The sequence below is a fragment of the Pleurodeles waltl genome, chromosome 1_2, assembly GCF_031143425.1.
Source record: "Pleurodeles waltl isolate 20211129_DDA chromosome 1_2, aPleWal1.hap1.20221129, whole genome shotgun sequence".
Taxonomy (NCBI): domain Eukaryota; kingdom Metazoa; phylum Chordata; class Amphibia; order Caudata; family Salamandridae; genus Pleurodeles; species Pleurodeles waltl.
The window spans coordinates 222,514,499-222,537,655 of NC_090437.1; positions in this window are offsets into that span (position 1 = coordinate 222,514,499).

The window sequence follows — 23,157 nt, forward strand, 5'->3', positions numbered from 1 at the left end:
TGACCAGGTGATGATTAAGTCTTTTGAAAGATCAAGCAGCTTGGAACCAAGGTGGCGAGGCCCAGAACAGGTGCTCCTTGCGACAAGGACAGTAGTTCGAGTGACGAACTGAAAGAATTGGGTCCATAGTACTCACTGCAAGAGAGTGCTACCTACCTTGGTGGAACCTGCTGTGCTGACCGATCATCGAGAGATTTTGACTACGGAGAAAGGCCGTGCTATATCACCTGACGAATCTGCAGAGGTCTTCCCGGACCATACGACTTCTGGAGTGTCGCGATATAATTTGAGACCAAGGAAAGAATCTGAAAATTGTTTTGAAAAGACTGGTTGAGCTACTGCCCTGGGTTAGTGAAACGGAGAGCCAATGTGGCAAGGGGTGTGGATCAGCCGTGCATTAGAGTAGTGACACCCGTCTTGGCCCGTGGTAAAGAAATCAGCGGCTGCCCAGGGATAAGAACTTCAATGATTGTTTTTAATTCATTTCTGAAAGGGTCGATTATCACTGTTGCTAAAATGAATAACAAATTGATCATTAGTATTATGGGGTTTGTTGTTGTTTTGGTGGTTACAGCAACAATCACCTGGTTTATTGAAAAGAAGTCTCCTGCTCGTGAGTTTTTTGTTGCCACTACTCCAGTACCAGAGGATCACTATTACTTTACGCTTCCCTATCAGGAGCAGAAGCACCGTCAATCGTACTTCAATAATACTTTCATTGAGATGTTGCATCATACTCATAATGCTACAAATACTACTAACTGTTGGGTATGTGGAATGATACCTGCGCATCAAAAGAAAGGAGGAACACCTTTCATTCCTCTTCCTTTTTCACACAATGGTTCTTGTCAAGCTTGGTACATGCTTTTGTTTGCATCTGGAAAACGTACAGAGGGCGGACTTCTTTTTCGCCTTAATAAAGTGTGCTACCAAGGCAAAGATGGGTATCCCCAAGCTAAAGGAACTAAATGGGAATCGGAAGAGTATCAACCGGACAATGTTTCAATACCATATGTCTTCACAAATATACGAGACTCTGACAAGAAAGAACAATTTGTGATTTCTGTTACAAATACTAAAGCAGATTTATGTATACGAAGCATTGGACGAATTTCAGTAGGGATAAGCGATTGTACCTTGATTTTAACTATTGAGAGTGTTTAATAATAGTAGTTTTACAGCTTCACATAATACATATTTTGTTTGTGGTAACTATGGATATTACCAACTACCTGTTGGGTGGTCAGGTGTGTGTTATGTATCTTTTCTATTACCCCCTGTGTTTTTGGCTCCTGCATCATACCACCGAGATTTAAAACTGTTCAATGACATCATTAACAATAGATTTAAAAGGGAAATAAGTACAAATGAGGTAGACCAAACGGATACTAGCCTGCAACAATATGTTGATTTTAATTTAGGATTGTTCCCCTTTGTAGGTGTTGCGTTAAACAGTAGGAAAGTGAGACAATTGACTAGGGTTGTGGAAGCTGTTACCAATCAGGCAGCTCTGGCACTTGGGAATATTACTGAGGAGCTCCAAGTTGCGAGGATTGTAGCGCTCCAAAATCGTATGGTACTAGATGTGATATTAGCTGTTCGAGGTGGTGCATGTCGAATCATCGGTAGTAGTTGTTGTGTTTTTATCCCAGATCACTCACCTTCAGTATATGATGCAATATCTAAATTGCATAAAATTGCAGCAGAAATCCATACAGAGACTGGTACTTGGACTTTTTCTGGATGGTTTTGGGCTCTTGTTTCCGCCTGGGGCTGGAAACTACTGACTATCCTGTGTGTAATAATTGCAATATTTGTTACATGCTGTATCTGTATTCAGTGTGGTCCAATGTTCTGCTCCATGTGTATTACTGCTTGTATGCCTACCAAAAGAAATATTACAGAAATGAAGGCACAACATATGTTAGATAAGGAACTAGTTGAAATGATGAGCATAAATATACAGGATGAATATTTAGATTATCCCAGAAAGACGAATGTCTTCAGCTAATGCTGAAAGGGTCGTCTGTTGTAATTTAGCAGTGATTAGATTAAGCATTAGAAGAAGACATCTTGTATTTAGTAACTATTGTGAACATTTTGCGGAATCCATTTTGTATTCATGGCAGCCATTTTCTCTGCTACATGCTGCCATGTGCTCATCATGTGCTCTGTCCTACCTTTCTGTTAACTGCTCTTGAAATCTGCCTAGTGACAAGTTATATTTAGCATCTCTTACTTTCGCACATGCTCAGTAAGGTCTGCAGCTGTTAGTCCTTGGAAACTGTTAGCTCCTCCTACCTGTCGACTGTGCATTTTCCACATGACCTTACATGTATACAAGTCTTGTTTCCATAATTGTACCATCTCCTTTTAGCCCCCGTGTGGGTATAAAAGGACCATGGTCTCTCAGTTCAGTGTGCTACTTCAGACATTACCCTAGGGTGTTGTTTGAACTGTAGTACCACCTCATAAGGTTAATAAACTTTTGTCTTTTATTCCAGTTTCTGTGCCAACTTCTTCCTACATGGTCTGAGGACTTTGTGCAGAGAAAGGTGAACCCCTTGCACTAGTAGGCCTTGCTGAGGCTTACTTCAACACTATGAGCTAAGCTCTATCCTCCTGTAGTTGTCCCATCATGTGTGGCACACTGCTGTTTCTCATGACAAATGACTCATGGACTGATCCTGGGAACCTTGCATTGACATGTGAAATGTATTGATCAGCAGTACACACCAATTGGATATTCATGGAGTGATAGTTTTTACGATTCGTAAATACCTGTTCATTCAGTCTTGGGGGTCTAAGGGCTATGTGGGTTCCATCAATGGCACCAATCACAAGGGGGATATTAGCAAAGGCATAGAATCCTGATTTGATGGTGGTGAGATCAGCCCTTTGGGGAAACTGGACATCAATTTGCAAGTGTTAAACAAATGCATTCAAGAAATTGAACAGGAAGTGGCTGAACATTGGCTGAGATACCCCTTGCCATGCCCACTGTTACCTGAAATGAGGCTATGGCCAAAGAATGGAGCACAGAGAGCACCTGCACAGTTGTAGGTATGGCATGCTGATTCCGATTGGTTGGCTTCAGAACAGGATTAATTACAGCACAGAGGCCAAGGATTGTAGCTCGATTAAGTCGGTAGGTAATGATGATGTGACGTACCTCAATAGTGGCCAGATCTACCAGGGGCCTGTAAACAGATGGGGCCCTCCCTCGCCACATGGGTCTGTACCTGTTAGTGACTAAGGAACACACTTTGAGTTTCGACATATGCTTGCATCACATAATGTCCCTATACTTTTCTACAATGCGACACATAGGTAATGCACACAAACAGAAAGAGTCAGGCTAATATGTGCTGAGGTTTCTCAGTCATAATGGCATCACAGTGTAGACACACCTCCAACCATGAGTACATGTGGGGATCAAAGAATCATGTCAGTAATCGACGAAAGGGAGAGAGAATGGGGCCATGGATGAGGCCCCCGGCCAGGCAATGGAAACATAGTGAAAGCAAAATGTCAGCCTCCTGCCATCCAGGTATGGCAGTGTGGAAATGACTTAAATCCGCTGGTGTTAGTCGTCATGGTGGCTGGTGGTGTTTACCGCTGTGCACCTGATGATTGGATTACATGGTTGTCAATGGGGAACCTGGGCCAATCATGATCGCCGCTGGTGGTGACGGTGCACACCGCAATGGTATCTACTGCCATTTTGACAGACCCTTGACACTTGACTCCTGCATTACGTGAAGGGTAGAACTCCATTGTGTGTGCTCCTGTGCCCTGACTCCGGTCCCTGAGATGGCGCGTGTGACAGGGGAACGGGGCCTGGCCTTCACCACTGAGGAGCTTGAGAAGCTGGTGGACATGTCCTACCCCGTATGCAAAGTTGTATGGGCTACCAGAGGAGCAGATGAGTTGCTATCTGTCATCCTTCGATGTGTGTGATTGTGGCGAATGCCTGTATGCGTTTGTGTTCGCTGTGTGACTTCCCAGCCGTAGTGTGTCTGGCACTTTCTGCTTGTAATCTGTTCATTTGTAAGTCTCCATGGGCCATGTCAGTATGAACAGGCATGGCATTTGTGTATGTGGCACCCACACTGACCTCTGTTCATTTACTCTGTGTGTCCTATGCAGGTCAGCGCCCATCAAAAGAGGAGCTTGTGGCAAGCCATCGCCAAGGAAGAGTAGACCCTGGGGGTCTACCACCGGGGGAGCACACAGTGCAGGAAGTGGTGGGAGGACCTGAGGGGCTGGGCCAGGAAAACCGGAGAGGCTCAGCTGGGGAAAGCTTCCTAATTAGGAAGGGGTGCCCGTCGGACCCTGACCCCCGCTAACGGCCTGCATTCTGGCAGTGGCCTATCCAGATTTTGAAAGGTGCTTGAAGGCAGCACAGCAGCCACAAGAGGGTGAGTACCAACATTGTTGTGATGCCACTATGATGGGTATAGTTGGGTGCTGAGGGATGCATGCATTGTAGTGCCAGGCACTCAGACAGGTTGGTCCCTGCAGTTCTGACCCTCTCCATGTCCTTGGGACAGTGTCATAGCTAGTTTTGGCAGGGTCTGTAGGCCTGTAAGGGGTCCCATTTTTGTCATATGGTATTCTTTGTGGCCACATGAACTTGTAGATGTATTGGCTTGACATAGTCTCTCATGGGTTCACTTCACACAGCGTATCAGAGTTGTGTTTCAGGATGGTATTGTAGTGTATTCTGGGGTCATGCCTACTAGTCAGGGGCATATTCATAACTTATGTTGTGTCTGCTGAGGGTTCGTGCCTGACCTGAGTGGGAGTGTCTGTGTCCCAAAATGTACCTATTTCAAGGAATTGACATACTTTTCTTGTTTTGTTTCCCAACCCCTGTGCTCATGTGTCCCTGTGTACATTAGCATTATCTGGCGAGGGAGCTGAGGCACCAGCGAGTGGGGATGCAGCAGCCCACAGTTCCAAGGAGGCAGAGTCGACCAACACCAAGGGGAACAGTGGGTTGGAGGGCGAGGGGAGTACTACAGGGAGGCAGCTACCACTGGAGGTAGTGACTCCGATAACTCCTCCAATAGTAGCTCCCTGGTGGTGGTGGTAGACCCTACTTGGCCCACCAATTCTTTGTCATCTTCCGCCAGCCCATGCCATCACCACCCTCCAGTTGTTCTCTCCCAAATTGTCCGTTGCCGCTCACCCAGGAGGGTTGGTGTCTCCTTCTACCCAGACACCGCATCCGTCGCCCCAGTCAGTCCTGCTGCCCTCACGGAGGAGGCTATTGACCTCCTGAGAACCATCTCTGTAGGGTAGGCAATAATCCTGAATGCCATCCAGGGGCTGGCATCCCAGATGCAGCAATGCAATGCATTCCTGGAAGGCATTCACTGTGCCATGTCTGGCCTACAGAGATCTTTTCAGGCTCTGGCCTCCTCTTTAACAGCAGCCAGTGTCCCTGGTCTTTCTGTCCCCCTCTCACCACCTCTACCCATTCCAGCACCCCACTCCCTTCACCCATCTCAAGCACACATACAGACAGCCATGCACACAGATCAACACACAAGAAACACACAGAGAAACACAAGCACCACACTTCTCACCACAGGCAGGCACATATCCAACATACCAAAGCACACACAACAACATCCACCTCCCCCACTGTGTTAACCTCCCCCACCACCCTGCCTGTCACCTCACCAAGCACCCTCTGTCACTGCTGCTGCCTCCATTCTTGCAGTTACCACAACAGCTAACATCCAATCATGCACCCCAGACACCACACCTGCACTCACCATGACTACATTCACAGACACTTGCAGCACACTCACCAGGCACTCACACAACATTCATCTACACTGGCAGCTTGTCTTTTCCCTCTGTGTCCACCCCCCTTCCTCCCAAAACACTCAAACGTTGACACACATCCACACTACACACATCTACTATACATAAACATACTAAAAAGGCACCTGCATCCACATCCAGCACACCTACACCTCGTGCAACCACTCCCTCAGCCTCCACTCCCAGACCTGGCTCCAGATCCCCTCCAACTGCACCTATGAAGCTTTTCCTCTCCTGTGTTGACCTGTTTGAACCCACTGGCGCACCCCATCTTGTCCGTAAATGTTCCCATGCCCCTGCCCAGTCCACTTCATCCTCATCCCAGTCCTCCCTTCCCATTTCCATGCCCATTCCCCAGGGAGGAAGAAGCCCTGTTTTACCCCAGGTCCCTCTGCCACCCCTAGTCCAGGCCCACTCCCCCTCCTTCCAAGGGCAATCCCAAACCCCCTCTTCCTCCTAAACCTAAGCCCAAGACCCCCTTTTCAAGACCTGAGTCCCCACCCCCACCACCCCCTGCCCCTGTTCCCTGAGGTGCCAGGCTGCCCCATTGATACCCCTTCCCAGTGGAGTTTCCTTTACAGACGTGGGGGTCAAGTTTTGGTTACATTTGCCCTTCAGGAACTTTATGATGGACTTGCCAATGGCCTTATTTGGACATTCCTGTTGTTTCTTCCAATACAATTTGAGTGCCCAGCAGTGCTGTTGGCACAATATTGAGCCATTGTGCAGTGTTTCACTGGGAGTGGGGGGGGAGGGTTGTTTGTACACAGGTGTGTATTGATGCAGGTATTTGTTGGCTTGTGTCTGGTAAGTACATCTTCTTATGGTATGAATGGCTGGGGATGGTGGGAGGGGTTAGGAGTGTGTTGCGGGTGGGTGTGTAACTGTGCCCTTTCTTCCCATGTGTACTAGGCTGTGGTACTTACCATCATCATCTTCGTTGTCGGTCACAGTCCTGGAGGAATATGAAAAGAGAAGCACTGGCATTATTTCCAATTCTCGCTCTACGTCTGTGTTGGCGTGTTCTGTGTACTTCCAGTGAGTGTTTCCTTTTATATTGTTTGTTTCCATGTGGTCCCGCCCCAGAACTGATGGCAGTGTGGTGTTTCATTATTTGGTGGGCTGGTAGGACCTTTCAGCCGGCCTGAGGACGGCCTCCTCCGTCATCGGCGGGACTACAACAATGGCGGTGTGTGGATGGACCGCTACTTGTTTCTCATTGGCTTCATTATTTGGCGGTCCTGCCACCGGCGGTGGTGCGGTGTTTCCCGCAATGTTCATAATGACCACCTATGGCATTTAAAGAGGAGCTGATGCGATTGGGAGCACTATGACCATGGGTGCTGACAAATGGGGCCTGGTCAAATGCCTCACGCAGATGCTGCTCCCGTTTGAGGTTTTCACAAGGAAAGTTAGCAAGGAGGACGGTACAATGGGCTAGGCTATCCCATTATTGCATCTGCTACAGGAGCTGCTAAAGAAGGTACCTGAAAGGTTCACATTCGGGGGTGCAAACAAAAACCTGGAAGCGCATGTCTTGGTTACTAGCCTTAGCTATCGCTTGACTTGTAATGCAAGGCTGCAAAATGACATAATCTCATCCAAAGAGTATATTTGTGCCAGCCTACTTGATCAACGCTACAAATAATTCTTCCCAATGTCATTGCTTTTTCTGAAGGGGATGTTTCACAATACAAGAGGTGTATTGCTGAGCAAAGCAGAAGAACTGGAAGAAGAACGGCTGGAACTTAGAGTCCCTCTCCGCAGTTCTGGGGTGAAGCCTTCAACTTCTAGAGAGGACAGCCTTGTCTGAAATGCGACAACCCTGCCAACAAGAAAACCAGCAACAGTTGAATCAAACCCAGCCTCTGCATTAGCTTGGTTTCAAATGGCAGGTCTGAAGTCCAGTGCAGAGGTGAAGGAAAAAGCAGTTGAGCAGATGGCAGCACCAATGACCATTCAGAGGATGTTCCAAGAGTATGTGGATGACCCAAAAGAGGTGTGTTTGGATCAAAACGCATTGGTGTATTGTTATGTGAAGATGCGCCAACGGTCAGAGCTCAGCAGACTGGCAATAAAGTTTCTGGCTTGTCCTGTAGCCGGCATGTCTGCTGAACGTGTGTTCAGTGCAGCTACTGCAGTTGTTACAGTAGAAAGACCAAGTGAAAAGATTGAACATGATCAAAATGAACCAGAATTCCATACCACCTGATTACACCATTCCTGGAACACCACAGTAGGAGGAATAGGATGACTGGTCTGAATCAAGCGTATTAGCTGACGAACTTCTGGGTGAACCACCAGAGTTTAAGGATAAACTGTATTTCCCGGATTGAATATGCCAGTGCCACCACAGAATGATTTCATAATTTCTCATTCACCTTCTTTTTCTCTTTCTTTGTTTAAAATAAAAATGCTAGTGCACCATTATGGGGGTCATTCCCCATAATAAGCACCGCCATCAGGCTGGCGGTGCTTCCTGGGCCATTCTGACTGCGGCGGTAAAGCCACGGTCAGAAAAAGGCAACCGGCGGTTTCCTGCCGGTTTACCCCTGGCCCAGAGAATCCTCCATGGCGGCGCTGCTTGCAGCGCCGCCATGGGGATTCCAACCCCCCTCCCGCCATCCTGTTCCTGGTGGTTTTTACCGCCAGGAACAGGATGGCGGGAGCGGGTGTCATGGGGCCCATTGGGGCCCCTGCACTGCCCATGCCACTGGCATGGGCAGTGCAGGGGCCCCCTAACAGGGCCCCATAATGATTTTCAGTGTCTGCTTTGCAGACACTGAAAATCGCGACGGGTGCCACTGCACCCGTCGCACCCCTACAACTCCGCCGGCTCCATTCGGAGCCGGCTTCATTGTTGAGGGGGGTTTCCCGCTGGGCCGGCGGGTGGCCTTCTGGCGGTCGCCCGCCGGCCCAGCGGGAAAGCCAGAATGGCCGCCGCGGTCTTTTGACCGCGGTGCGCTCATTTGGCGGTTCCCTCCAGGCGGACGGCTCCCGCCGCCCGCCGGGGTCAGAATGACCCCCTATGTTTGTGTCAGATTTATGCACCCCAGCATTGATTCTATAGTCACATAAAAGACCAGATTGGAGTTGGACCCATGTGCAGTGAAGATGCCCCCACATACCCTTCAGGACATTGGAGATGATGCCTGCCTCCCTGACATGTCATTGCCTATCCTATACTTCATCTAGCAGGGCTGCCCTTGACGATCATTGATTAAAAGACTGCCAGTGCCAATGTCTAATTCCAATGTGTGGATACCATCAAAGAAGAGGTATGTGTTTTGCTCAAATACTGTGCTTCTATTAGAAGAGTTAACTACGTCACTGTTGCACCAATTAGTGGTGATATATTGATTGACTGTGAGTGTGCATTTGTGAGTGATAGCTGATGCATGTGGTGGCTGACAGTGAGGGAACAAGTTCAACAACACTGTAAACTTGTTTCTGATGATTTGCAATGTTTGGGTGCTGATGGGTGATTATGTTTTCCTTAAAGTAAATGGGGTTTCAAAAGTAGTGAAATTTACTTGCAGGGTCTACTCCTTTTTTCTGGTTCCTCCTAACAAACTAGCCATTTTACTTAGAAAACACAAATCTGTAAAAACATTATTCCAGTTCTTTTTCTCTATTTGTTCTTCAATGGTAGTGCACTTCACAAGTCTACCTTGATCGGGTTGGGAATGCGACGGAATTACTCTGAATCTGGAAGAGGAAGATGGAAGGACTCAGGGCTGAACTACCTCCTCAGCTAGAAAGGAGGAATTTTCAACCTCAAAGAGAACCCATGATGATGATGAAAACTACGAGGCCTAGTATTCACTCTGCTCTGTGAACTGAAGATAAGGTTGTTGATTTGGAAATGCTGCTGAGTATGTGGTTTCTGCATTGCTAGCTCAAACGTGAAAATCCTCTTATATTCTTGCTTTGCCTCTGAGTCTTTTTGGTACACTGCAGAGTCCTCCTGACTCTTCATGGAGCTTACCTTGCTTTATTTTGCCATTATGCTTTACCATATATTACAGCTACTGTTTTTTTTCAATACATAGGCCTTCTCCAAGTCCTGCACAAACAAAATTTGCAAAGCACAGGGCTCCAGCTTACCTACCGAACAGGTTCAGACAGGCAACAGAGTGGCAGAAATTCCGAGAAGAATGGAGATGCATCACCCAATTTGGCAATACTGTGGCATTTTACTTTTCACAATCATCATTTTTAGAACTGGGTGGGTTACATTCAATCTTTCATATTTCAAAACTAGAAAACATAACACTTAGGACATACTATCTGGTGTCTTTCTGATGCAGAAGGACTGTTTCCAGTAAATTTACTGAACTGTATCATACTCTCTTACTTATCCCTTTGTTTCCTTCCACAAAAGATTGATGATGGCGTGCTGCTCAGAAGCCCAGTGAATGTTGTCATAGTTTCTTTTGTGTAGTGTCTGTCTTTGTCGCACCTTTCCCCAAATTCCCTTTCCCATCCATTCATTGAACCCCTAGCCCCGTTCCCCGGGCTGTGTGATTTATTGAGTTGTGACCTAACTTTATACCATAAATGAATCACACACCTGCTGGGGTGGATGTGGTGAAAGCAAGAAAGCAACACCAACTCACTGCATGACCTTCTACCTTCTACAGTATAACCTGAGCAAAATTCCATACCTGCCCAATCAAAATCATCATTCATGCTTTGTATGTTTATTCCATAACTGCTTAATCTGGTCCAAACACTCTTGAGTCTGAGCACACTTCTGACTCCATGATCTCATTTCCTAAGTTTAGTTTTATTATACTATAGCTCGCCACCATTGCTCAGAAGAAATTTATATTCCTATATTTTACGATTGTATCAGATCTTATTCTTTGCTATGTATCAATACTGTCATTGTGATAGTCTGGTCTCAGTCTTCCCACAGTTATGATATATGATGATGACCCACTAACTCTCTATATTCTTTCAATTGAGTTGAGAGTGATGGATAACCCTTAATTAATCCTGTAGTTCAAGTTTGTATAGGTGGGAGTGCACTGTCTGTCAAGTTCTGTCATCCTTGTTAACATGCATGCCTGCTTCTTCTACCACCTACCTACCACACCCTTAAGATGGTATCTTGTGAAAACCCTGCAGTAAGAAGAAGACTCCTTCACTTCATCTATTCAGACAGGTAAAGTACTATGGATTGAAGTGAACTTGTTTAATTAGTACAGTATATAACTCCTACTGAAGAAGATGGTGCCTATGTGTACTGGGTTTATGTAGGCAAAATAGGCACTGGCAATCATTCCCTAATGGTCAATAGTAATTGCAGAGGGCAATAGAGCAAGGGTTTAAGTAAATGACAAACACTTTTTTTAGCAGTTTCATAATAACAGGCTATATTTAAAGACAACAGTGCAAATGAAGTAAAAAAGATAATATTCCCTTTATTGTTAACTAATATAAAACCCTCCCCCTTCACCCACAACAGTCCCACCTCTTTCCCCGAACAAATATAACCATATCCCCAAAAGGTCCAAAAAAAAGTTACAAAATTGTAGCCCATCCCAACTCCCTCCCCACCCTCTCCACCCGCAACAAGTCCCTCCCACCAAAACAAAAATATTACAAAAAGGGATTAAAAAAGGGCACTGTCTTTATGGGTCTGGGACTGGTCGATGCTCTGCTCTATCGTGGTGAGCCAGCTCTCCAAATGGTCCATCCATTGCAGGATGTGTCTTTGAATTGCCCTGGTGGAGCAGGAGGATGCAGCAGCAGGTGCAGTCAGGGACCCTAACTGGTAGTGATGGTGGCAGCAATGTAGTGGCTGGGAGGTTGGGGGATGGCATGCTCTTATGCTATGTCCTAGGTCCAAGGCAGCTGTGTTGGCCTCTTACTCCCCCAGGATAACCAGGCGCTGGTACTCAGCCCAAGTGTTCCCCAGCCTCTGCTGCCATAAATGGGCTGCTATCTCCTAGTGTGACTGGGGCTATTCCCTCTGGCAGCTGTCTATCTTTAATTCCAATGGCCCTGCTCTTCCTCACATGCCCTTTATTTAGTTTAATTTTTACCCTTACTCCAAAGAGGCAGATGAATAAATATAAGATACATCACACGTTAAGTATAAAATGTGGATATATATTTGCTATTTGCTATAGGTAGAAGGGGAATAATGATGCACTGCATTAAAGGGAAAGTAATGGAGCATATAGATTATATTTGGCACGCTCGTCACAGAGTATTCCCTATGCCAAACCTGAAATCAAATTGGGCACTTATTAGTCCCACTTTACTCACTAGTTTTGTCCACCATCACAAATTCTTTCAAACAAATTAATTTGCTGGGCAGTAAGGAAAGTAAAGAAGCTTGACTTACTCTACAGCAGAGTATGGCTGATGTATTAGGCTGGTAGGTAGAGATTTTGCTTTATAAGAAGAGAGGGGTGTCACAGAAATGTCTACAAAAGAAGAGCTCCCTTCTTTCTTCATTCAAGCAATTATTAATCATTCTTTCATTCTTCTTCTATATACAGCATACTCCCATGGCCACCATGATTTAAGATTTACATTCTCTACTCTTGTCATCCACCCAAATTCACAGTCTTTTATCCATCCATTCAGTACCCACAATATCCAACCTTTCTTTCAATCATCCTTCCTCCCATCTATTTACTAAAATACCAATACTCTTTTAACCTTCCCTTCTTTCACATTTCCATCAAGCCATCATTTTTAACATACATTATGTGTGCTTTTGCTGAGTTGTAGACAGAAGAGGTCAAAAGTAATCCAACCATCACTTTAGCTGTAATGCAGGGTGTTCATGTATCCAAACATGAAAACATCCTTGTAGCTAGTGAGTAACAGTAATTATCGATAAGCAAGCACTTTGACTTCCCAGCATCTATCCCTGTTGCCCCATTCCCCCCTGCTCTATCTGCTCATGCAGAGGTGGAACTTGGGCCGGCTCCTCTTCTAGCTCACTGGTAGTTGGTGTGGCTATAAAAACAGTACACAGTTTTTAGATATCAGCCCCCATTCTTAATTTTTAAATAACGAAATGCAACCACAATCGTTACAGTCTGGTTAGCACTGCAGTATCTTCTGTCAATAATATCACTCTGGGCATTTCGTTGGAATGTTAGAAAAGCCAGGAAGACAGGCCAGCCAAAAGATTTGCGTAATAGAGGGGCAGACAAGCGAACCAAATGCTTCACCTAAGAGAGTGGCAGAGCTATAGCCTATGATTGACAATGACTTGGAATCATTGAAGAGCAACAAAGAGGTAGAATACAAAATTGTCGAAAGACAGAAAAAACTTCAGGGATAGCAGGAATTAAATAAACAAAACTTGGATAGGGGAGTTGGAAAAAGGGAGACAGTATAGAAAAAGTAAACAAGGCAAAATGAAAAGAAAAAATAATAAAAATATGAAATATTAGGACTTACTGGAATGAGCAGAGCCATCAGCATCGGCGTAGGTGGTCGGCACCTCTCCAGCTTATGCGAGACCTGCAGATGCAGTGCCCTTCTTCTTACTGTTGGGTGCTGATGTAAGATTAGAAATAACATTAAAAAAATACAATAGCTGATACCATTAATCGCCACAAAATTATTATATAACAGGCAAATGCGATAACACTGTACTTAAATCAGATCACCTATGGTACTATACTAGTATGATCAAGTATTGTTGAGTTGACTATACTTTTAAAATCCCTATTCCAAATTTCCTTAAGAAAATCTACATTTAGAATTAATGCATTGCAATGAATGATCTTTAATTCTGTTCTCATTTCTAAAGCCCCTTGATGGAGCAACTCAGTCCCCCTTTTTTGCAATGCATGCATACTTTCATCAATGTGAAATTGCTTGAGAATGTATGTGCTACATAAAGTTACAGAGAACGCTAACTCACTGATATCACTAATTCACTCTGGTGTTAGGAGGAGGACAGAGGAATTTGCATTACAATGGATTCTTAAATATACAGCCAAAGCAAGTGCCTACCTACGAGTGAAAAAATCAATCATGTAGCACTGAGCACCTGCCTAGCTCTAACTGTATCACATAATAAATATTAATCGAACGTAAACTAAACGTAACTCACCTCTGAGTGGAAGCTGCATGCTATTTGGAAAAAGAATACAAACACAATAAATATATAATACTCACCAAGTCCAGGGATCTCCACTCCTAGCAGTTTGAGCAGATCCTGCTGGCGGTCGATGATTTCTACCCAGCGGTGCGTCAGCTGCTGGGTGGTGCGCTGGGCCTGTTTGGTGGCCCTGACAAAACAGTGCACCCTATCCCAGCGCTGCTGAAGCTTCAGCAGGGGTACCCACTTCCAGGCCTGCTGCCTGCTACCAGCATGGATGGGAGATAGAGCTGCACATAGAAAAAAAGTTTTGCCACCTGGTCCTTGCTGAAGATCAGATGAGGCTGCACCCCTTGACGGTAGCACCACCCACAAGGCCGATGACCACTATTGCTCCACTGCTGCTCTGGGTAGGGTCAGAGAAAAGAAAGACACACAGGAGGAAAAGGAACGAAAAAAGGAAAAATAAACAAAAATATAAAAAAGTCACAAAAACAACCCAAAAAATTAAAACAAAGTAAAAATAATGAGACACAAAAGAAATACTAATAAAATAAATGAAACAATTGGGGTAGAGGAAGTATGGGGTAGAGGATTGCAAAGATAGAAGTAGAAGTCCCAGCACCATAAACAGAGTGACAAACCATGTGGTGCCATTCACGCAACATTTTGAACATGAGTACGCACTTCTTGTTGCGTGTGACGTCAAATGCAACACGAACGAGTGTAATGGAGAACTCCAACCACTAGCAAAACTCTGTGTAGCACAGCAGAGCTTTTTGCTACTTCCCTGAGTTGTGCGTTAACGCAACTCCGCACACTCTGCCCAGGCCTTCTCGCAACCAGAGATGGTGTGTCAATGTAGGCCAGGATTTGCCAGAGGGTGTCTTGATCAGGCAGTTTGCCATTCCCAGCAGGATCCTAATCCAGGGCAGGCGGCTGGTCAGGAGATGTAGGTGCTTCCTCTGCAATTAGATAGAGATATGTTAATGGAGATCTGTTAGAGGTTTACATGAGTAATCTGGCTGACAATCCGACATTGATAATCCGACAGGTGATTTATGAGGGCATGTACTTAACATGTATTTCATAGTTGTGAATACTCATGTGATTGCATTGAATACACAATTGGCTTCATGTTTGTGGACAGTGGGCACTGTGTGGCAACTTGGAGGGAGTGGCCCCAGTCACACTAGGTAGATTTCTAGCACTGACACTTACCCCAGTTATTAATTGCCAGATTTTAGTATCTGAAGAGCATCACACATCCTTTGGCTCAGGGCTGCCCACTTGTACAAGTACATGTCTCCTCTGCTAGTCCTCATTTTGAGCCAGGGACTCAACTTGATGCCACACAGTGATGGAACCCAAATCATACGCTGACTCTCATGTGCCTACAACACCTATATATGCGACCATATCCAATGGACTGACCTGGTTGGCTGTCATTGATGGCTATGGGTCAAGATGTACTCCATATGGTACTCGTGCTGGAATTGGCGACATGTACCTACCCAGGTTTGCAACATAACTGGGCTCATCCACCTCAGTCTTCAACCATCACTGACTCCTGCTCTCTGTGATGGCAGACTAGTTCTTCCTATACCTTGACAGATCTTTGTTTCACATTCTCCAACTTATGCAGAATGTTGAGACAATTTTCCTTCAGACTCCATCCTGTCACATGCTACATCTTTACCCAGGAACACATCACATGTGGGATGTTGTACCACAGTGGGCTCTGTCATCCCTTCCTAGCTGCAACCCAAGTGTGACACTGTCAGACACAGCAGTGTATATGTATTTGTCAGGCCACCTTGTAGGACACATAACCATTCTGACCTCCTTGCTATGCATTATCCCCCCATTCAGGCACACTGTAAGTTCAACTTACTCAGCCAGTGCTTACAATGCACTGCACAACCCAAGGCTCACCAAGGCCACACACCATCTTTGGTTTCAACACTCATGGCCCTCCGGTGTGCATCACTTGAATTCACCCCAACTTAGTCTGATTTAGTTCATGTCATGTGTTCTGGTGGTTCCTACCATGGCAGCTAACAACTGTGTGATCTCAACCTACATGACCTGCCAGCTGTGTGCTAATATACCTGTGGCTCTTGGCATGTTCCAATGTGTTAATACTTCACATGAGCCACAGCTGACTCGCTCTCAGGTGAGATGTTTCTCCTCTAACAAGTCCACTCCATTACATAGGTTCACAGTCCAGGTTTGTGTGCATTGGCCCAAGTAAGACAAAGTGGCCTCGTGGTGCATGGTGGCCTGAATTGTCACTGTCAGGTTGGACAGGGTTCAAGTGACAATGCATGATGTGTTGCTCCAGCCCATGTTTTTACTTTGCATTGTGGTACTTGTAATTCTGTCAAAATCATTTTGTACATTACACTACATGTGCCAGTAAACAAAGGTGGAACTGGACTGGTGCTGCACTTCACACATGGAAACATGATTGAGCTGGAGTGAGCTGTGCAACATGTAAGTGTGCAGTGCGACTGACATTTCTGTGCCATTTAATGGGACTTGAGCCAGATTCCTGCCCTTTGCCCTGCACACACTGCAGTGAAGCGCTGGGACATAGCTAGCTACAATGCACAACATGACATTTTTGCCCACATTGCCCCTTGTTTGTAATTACCATGTGGCTCTGGTTGGTCCTCATGGGCAGCACTGTCCTGGTACTGCAGCCACCAAATTCTCTGGGATGACAGCCACCACCCGCTCCTCCAAGGCATCCAGCTCCGCCTGGGACAGTGGTCTTTCTCCTCTGGTCTGCATGACTGCCTTCATGTTGCTGGTCAGTTTCTGCTTCGTCCTGAGCTTTTTGTCATGCATGCCAGCATTTTTTTAGTTGGTGACAGTCCACTTTACTTGTTCTATACTGTTGATCTTCTCGATTGTGGACTGCAAAATGGCATCTTTCTTCCCAAAGTGGCAATTTAGAGTTAACAGAGAATAGATGTTGGTGTTCTATCACCTCTGTGATCAAGATGTCGTTCTCCTCTTCACTGAATGAGCACTTCCTTTTCTTCTTCCTCTTCCCTTGGAAGTCTGTCCGGACATCCTGGCTGGTGCTGGGGTTGTTGTCCTGGCTTCTGCTCTCTGCTCCCTGCTCCATGGTTGCCTCCTGAGAAGTGTGCCATAATATTTAGGAGATGTGTCATTCTTAAAAATGTTTTTGATGCATCACGCACTGAAAAGAGAAAGGTGGTTTGTGTCGCATTACGCGTCAAAACTGAACTACATCACTTTTGCTCCTGATGCATCAGTTTCCGCTGCGACATCATCCACAGATGTGTCAACTTTTTTGGGACACATCAAAGACTTTATGGCATGGTGCACCGTCCTCTAAATATGGCACATCCATGGCTTTTACTTTTGATGTAGCAATGTGTAAGTCATTTTGATGCATTGCTGTTGCAACGCAGTGATGCGTCAGTTCTTATAAATGAGGCCCTATGTCTTTCCTTTTATTCAAACAAGTAGGAAACATTTCCCAGAAAACGAAGGCATTTGTGATTATCAACAGTTTACTCTGGAGAAACGGCTTATGGTGTCTAAAGGAAATGCCACATGCAATTATAAAAGCAGAGCCCTGGATTGCCGGTGCTCATCTGCCAGGTCAGTGGTCAGACACAAATAAAAATAATTTCTGCCTGCGACATTCTTCAGTGCAGTACTGAGTGCTAACCTTTTAGAAACATTTTTTTAAGAAATCTTTTGAATTTTGGGATCACTAGCAGTGAAGGCTACCCTGTGCGTTTGTTTTACTTAATTGACAAGAAGAAACGAAATGCGAGACTGAGAAAGGCAGTGTTATTTCTTTCAATTCCAGTTCTGTCTTGATGCCTTTTCTTGCTTTACCAATAAACATTTTTTTATAAAGAAGATGTTAAGGGACACACACTGTTCCGGATTTTTAGGCGATATATAATACAAATCACAAAAGTGTGTATTTGTTGTTCAGAGACATATGTTCATCCTCAGCAAATTCTTTGTATAGGTCCTTATGTGTAAAGTGGATTTCAGGGGCATAACACAGGACCTTGCAGCCCTTGCGATGCAGGAGGGCTACAACCCATTCAGGGGGCTCCCACCCATTCAGAGGGGCCCCATTCTGCCGAAAACCAGTGACTGTGTGTGAAATATGCAAGACTCATAGGTCCATCATCACATTCGGCAAGGGTCCTCATCATTTTGCGTTACACCACTGGAAGATTTTCATGAAAAACGTGACTAATAAATCACAATAACAGCTATGAGGTGAGCTCTATTTTAATTTGCTGTACTTCTTTTAAACAGCTTTAGGTAAACTGTATGACATGGGGTCCTAAGCTCAGGTTCAAAGGTTACAGACTGCTGAACTCACTGGCTCACTTTTTCACAATTCTACACCATTCTCTCCCCACCATAAATTTTTAAGAGTTACAGAAAGCTACTTAGTAATGGCCTTCTCTTTATTCAATGCCTGTTTCCCACAGGAAGGCTTTCACAAAAAAAACCTTCCACCAACTGTTCTGACCAAGGAGATACAAATAAAGTACTCAAAAATATTTTCTTTTGAGGTAAAAATTGATCTAACCCACTGAAAGACGGAAAACTAAAAACCATGAGTTCATATTCTACATTCACTTCACCTGATGCACTGACTGCAGACAGCAATCCACTCAGATTGCCATGTCTCTTCTCAACTCCCAGCATCTCTCTCCTTAGGTCTTGATACAATGGCCTGACATTGATTACATTCCCATTGAATGACCACTACCAACTATTGGCCTTTCAGTTTTGGTGTTGTTCGACTTGTATACAATATTCAAGATACATGACCACATAATAATGTTTTGAGTGTGGTTGGGTTCAGTGGCTTTCCACTCTTGTAGTCTGGATATTTTTTTTATTGTGAATAGGAGAAAGTAGCATTGGGACCAAGATACCATAACTTTGCGTGTTGTTGCTCTATGACACGCCCGGGGATTCCATAGTGTATCAATTATAATCATGCTGTCACTGGAGACAATGTCCATGCTGTGGAAAGTGGATTAAGAGAGAATGGAACCATTTGATTTAGCTCAAGGGGTCTACCAAGGCTATGTACTTGTCCTCATTCTATCTCTTCTGTACATCAATGGATTTAACTCATTTTTCAAAGTACATGGTAAGGGTTTGCCCAAAGTCAGGTCTATGCCTATTCCAGTAATTTTTTAGGCGGATGACACCATTCTGATCGTACAAATCCCTAAGAGTCTCAGAGGTCTCATGCGTAGTTTTGTGCAGTTTAAGGATGACTTGGACCTCAACACTAACATTGCTATAACTCATTATAGGGGTCATTTGGACCCTGGCGGTACGTGACCGCCAGGGCTAAAATGACGGAAGCACCGCCAACAGGCTGGCGGTGCTTCCTGGCGCATTACGACCGCAGCGGAAGCGCCCGGTCGCACCGCCGGGGCCGGCGGTATTCTGCCACATTTGCCCTGGCGGTGATAATCCGCCTAGGCAGCTCTGCCCAGGGGATTACGAGTCCCCAACCGCCACCCTTTCCTGGCGGTTTGAACCACCAGGAAAAGGCTGGCGGAAAGGGGAGTCGTGGGGCCCATGGGGGCCCCTGCACTGCCCATGCCACTGGCATGGGCAGTGCAGGGGCCCCCTGACAGGGCCCCATGCAGCTTTTCACTGTCTACTATGCTGACAGTGTAAAGTGCGACGGGTGCAACTGCACCCGTTGCACGGCCGCAACACCGACGGGTCCATTTGGAGCCGGCTCCCATGTTGCGGCCCACACCCCCGCTGGGCCGGCGGGAGGAAACTTGGTTTCCGCCCGCCGGCCCAGCGGGGATGTCAAAATGGGCACAGCGTGAGGGCGGCCGCATTGGCGGCCGCACGGTGGTTACAACTTTGCGGGCGGCAGTTGCCGCCCGCCAAAGTTGTAATGACCCCCTATATGGTTTGTGGATAGCAAAGGTGCAAAGTCAAAACCATTTGCATCAAGGAGAAGATCACTGCGATGGTTATTGACTTTGAGGGTGGTTTTTAACTCACAAAGAACCTGATTACCAAGCATCTCTAACAGGTGCCATAGTTTACTCATTCTGTTAGGAATGTATTTGATGTTGCAAGGAAATTGGGGAGGGAACCTATGCAATCAATTCCTGAAATTTACAAGTGCAAATCTCGCCCATTTATTACTTATGGGGCATCTATTTGTAGTCATATATGTTTTTATCTGTGCTTTCATGATTGCTTAATTGCAATCAAGTACAGTTTTTTAATTGATTGATTGATGATAGTGATTACTTTGGAGGTCAGATAAAACAAACTCTATAGAGGGCTGTATGGTTCCACTGAACATAAAAACAATTAGACATGACACCCAGTGACTTTTCTCTATACACTTTTCTCTATAGCCTCTCTACGCTATCCCTGCTTCACAAGGAGGACCTGGGCAGGGAAAACGAGTGGCATTAGTATTAGGGTATTAGGGCCTCATTAGGGTAGGACAATACTGTGATCTGGCATCTTTTTTGAGGATGGCCCACCAGGTCAGGCGTTTGCAACGACACACCCAGCAGAGCCCCCCCACTATAAACCTGGTACTTCTCACAACTGTAAATAGAGCTGGGCAACCACAGTTTGTTGGGCAGAAGTGGCAACAATTTTTGGAAGTACTCCTGATCCACCAAGCTGAGCCTGATTATGATGTCTCAAACATTCCTTAGCCTTTCACTTAATCAACAGTTTTCTCTTCATGATTGTTGTTCATTTCCTCTTACCTATTCTATTAAAATTGATTGTACCACAAATCATTTTGAACAACCAATAATAAAACACACACATAATTCAAGAGTCGGTGTATTGCAGTGAATGTTTGCTGGCCAGGTGCAACGATTAACTGGGAGGAATAAGTGGCAAATTTTGAAAAACATAACAAAGAAAAGAATGAAAATTAGGCTTCAAGGATTGACATTTAAGTGGCCACAGAAGCATGCTGCAGTACACTAAGGCCCATATTTATACTCTGTTTGTGCCGAATATGTGTTATTTTTTTTTCGCAAATCCAGGCAAACTTAACTCCATATTTATGTTTTGACGCTAGACCCGTCTAGCGTAAAAAATATGGAGGCTACGTCATCTTAACAATGCGTAAAACCACCTTGCATCAATGAGCTGCAAGGTAGGCATTCCCGTCCAAAAATGACTCAAGCAGCTTAGAGCCATATTTATCCAGCAGGGCAAAAATGACACATGGGTAGGAGGCAGACCTGAAAAATGACACAAAGCCCAATTTGTGTCAAATTTTAACGCCTGGGTCTTGGCAGGCATTAAAATGAGGCAAACACACCACTACTAAAGGGAAACACACACACGCAAAATCATAGCCCAACAGGACAACATGGAGGTGCTACTGACGCAGCTTGCTAGACGCCGCAGAGCACAGGACCAACAGCAGTAGCCACCACCATCCAACCTGGCCCTAAAGGCAACAAAGCCGGCACAAGAGGGTCTTCAGGAACAGGACAACCCTTCATGGCTTTAGGGAACAGGACATCATCCGGAGGTATAGACTCAACTGGGAAGTGATACATCAGCTGCTGAGCCAAATTGAGCCACATATTACTGCCAGCCTGCAGACACCACACAATATACCACCGGCGACCAAACTGCTAGCTGTCCTGCATATGTTGGCAAGTGACTCCTTCCAAACGACCGGTGCCCTGGTACGGGTATCACAGCCCTCATTTTCCGCCTTCCTGCCCAAGGTCTTAGATGCCATAATCTCCCTTACACCCCGCCACATCATCTTTCCCAACACCCAGCAGAAGCAGCAGGAGATCAAACAAGGGTTTTATCAAATCCATGGCTTCCCGCATGTGCTTGGTGCAATTGACTGCACCCATGTCTGGATTGTACAACCAGCAGCAACAGAGCATCTGTTTCGGAACAGAAAGCACACCCACTCATCAATGTGCAGGGCATAGTTGACCACCAGGATTTGTTTACCAACACCTTGGCCAGATGTACTGGGAATTACATGATTCCTTCATATTCTGCCACAGCACGATCATTCAGCACTTCCAGGATGGACAATATGGCAATGGCCTTCTTGTCGGTAAGTCCATAAACCTAGCAATATACACACAGCTCAGCAATCCTGCAGGCCACACAATACATACACCACCACATTGACATGTGGGCAGGAGAACACTGAGGTGTGGTACACAGGTAGTTATGTTGTCCACCCTGACACAATGGGATACAGACCTATGGACAAATGACAGCTGCCACAAACATTAGCTGCCACTCTAGAGCTACAGGGGACCAGTGACAATGACATGGCCTGCACTGGAAATACAACTTGGAAGATGAACCATTTACAATTATATCAGGCCACATAATCAATCCAATACCCTCCCAAGCAATATGTAGCATGGAAGGGGTGTGCAATGTGTGTTGTTGCAGGTCTAACACCATGATACACATAGCATGATGATGCTGACTTACATGTAGGTGACACAGAAATACTGAGGCAGTTCCAACATCATACATCACTCCTGGGGTGCCGTTGCCAGGTAGCAATAAGGAAGTGGACTGTGCTATGAACACATATTGATCTGCCACTAATGCAAACTGTACACTGCTGCAAACACTGCAAGAGCCAATTGTCCATCAAAATAACATATGTACAGGGAGATGGCCCTTACTGCACACATACATCCACCTCCACAAGCCAGTTAGCCAGGTTACCTGGAGCAAGCTTGGTATTATTGTAGGTGCACGGTTGCACATGAGCCACTGGCAGAGGGAACATTGCCTAGAACTAAGTCACACATGGGACAATTGTGCATTGTCAATGCTGAACACCTCAGTGCTGCCAACTTCTGGAGAAGTGTTGTGCATTGTCACCAAGCCAATTCAAGGGGCCTCACTGTTGCATTTCTGCTGCAGGAATGAGCAGCAGACAGCAAATTGCTCAAATGTTTTTCAACCAATAGTCACTCTACACACCTTGTTAGGACATGTAATTAAACACCTTACTTGATCACACAATCCTGCACTGGTTTCTTCTTTCTCCATCACATGTTCTTTAGGATTGTGACTATTACCTCAGGGAGCATGTTACAAAGACAAATCTGACTACTTCTGATGCAACATCACATGTGATGCGTATGATTGTACAGCAAACATCACACACATATAAAAAATACTCATCTTTTGAATTTCAC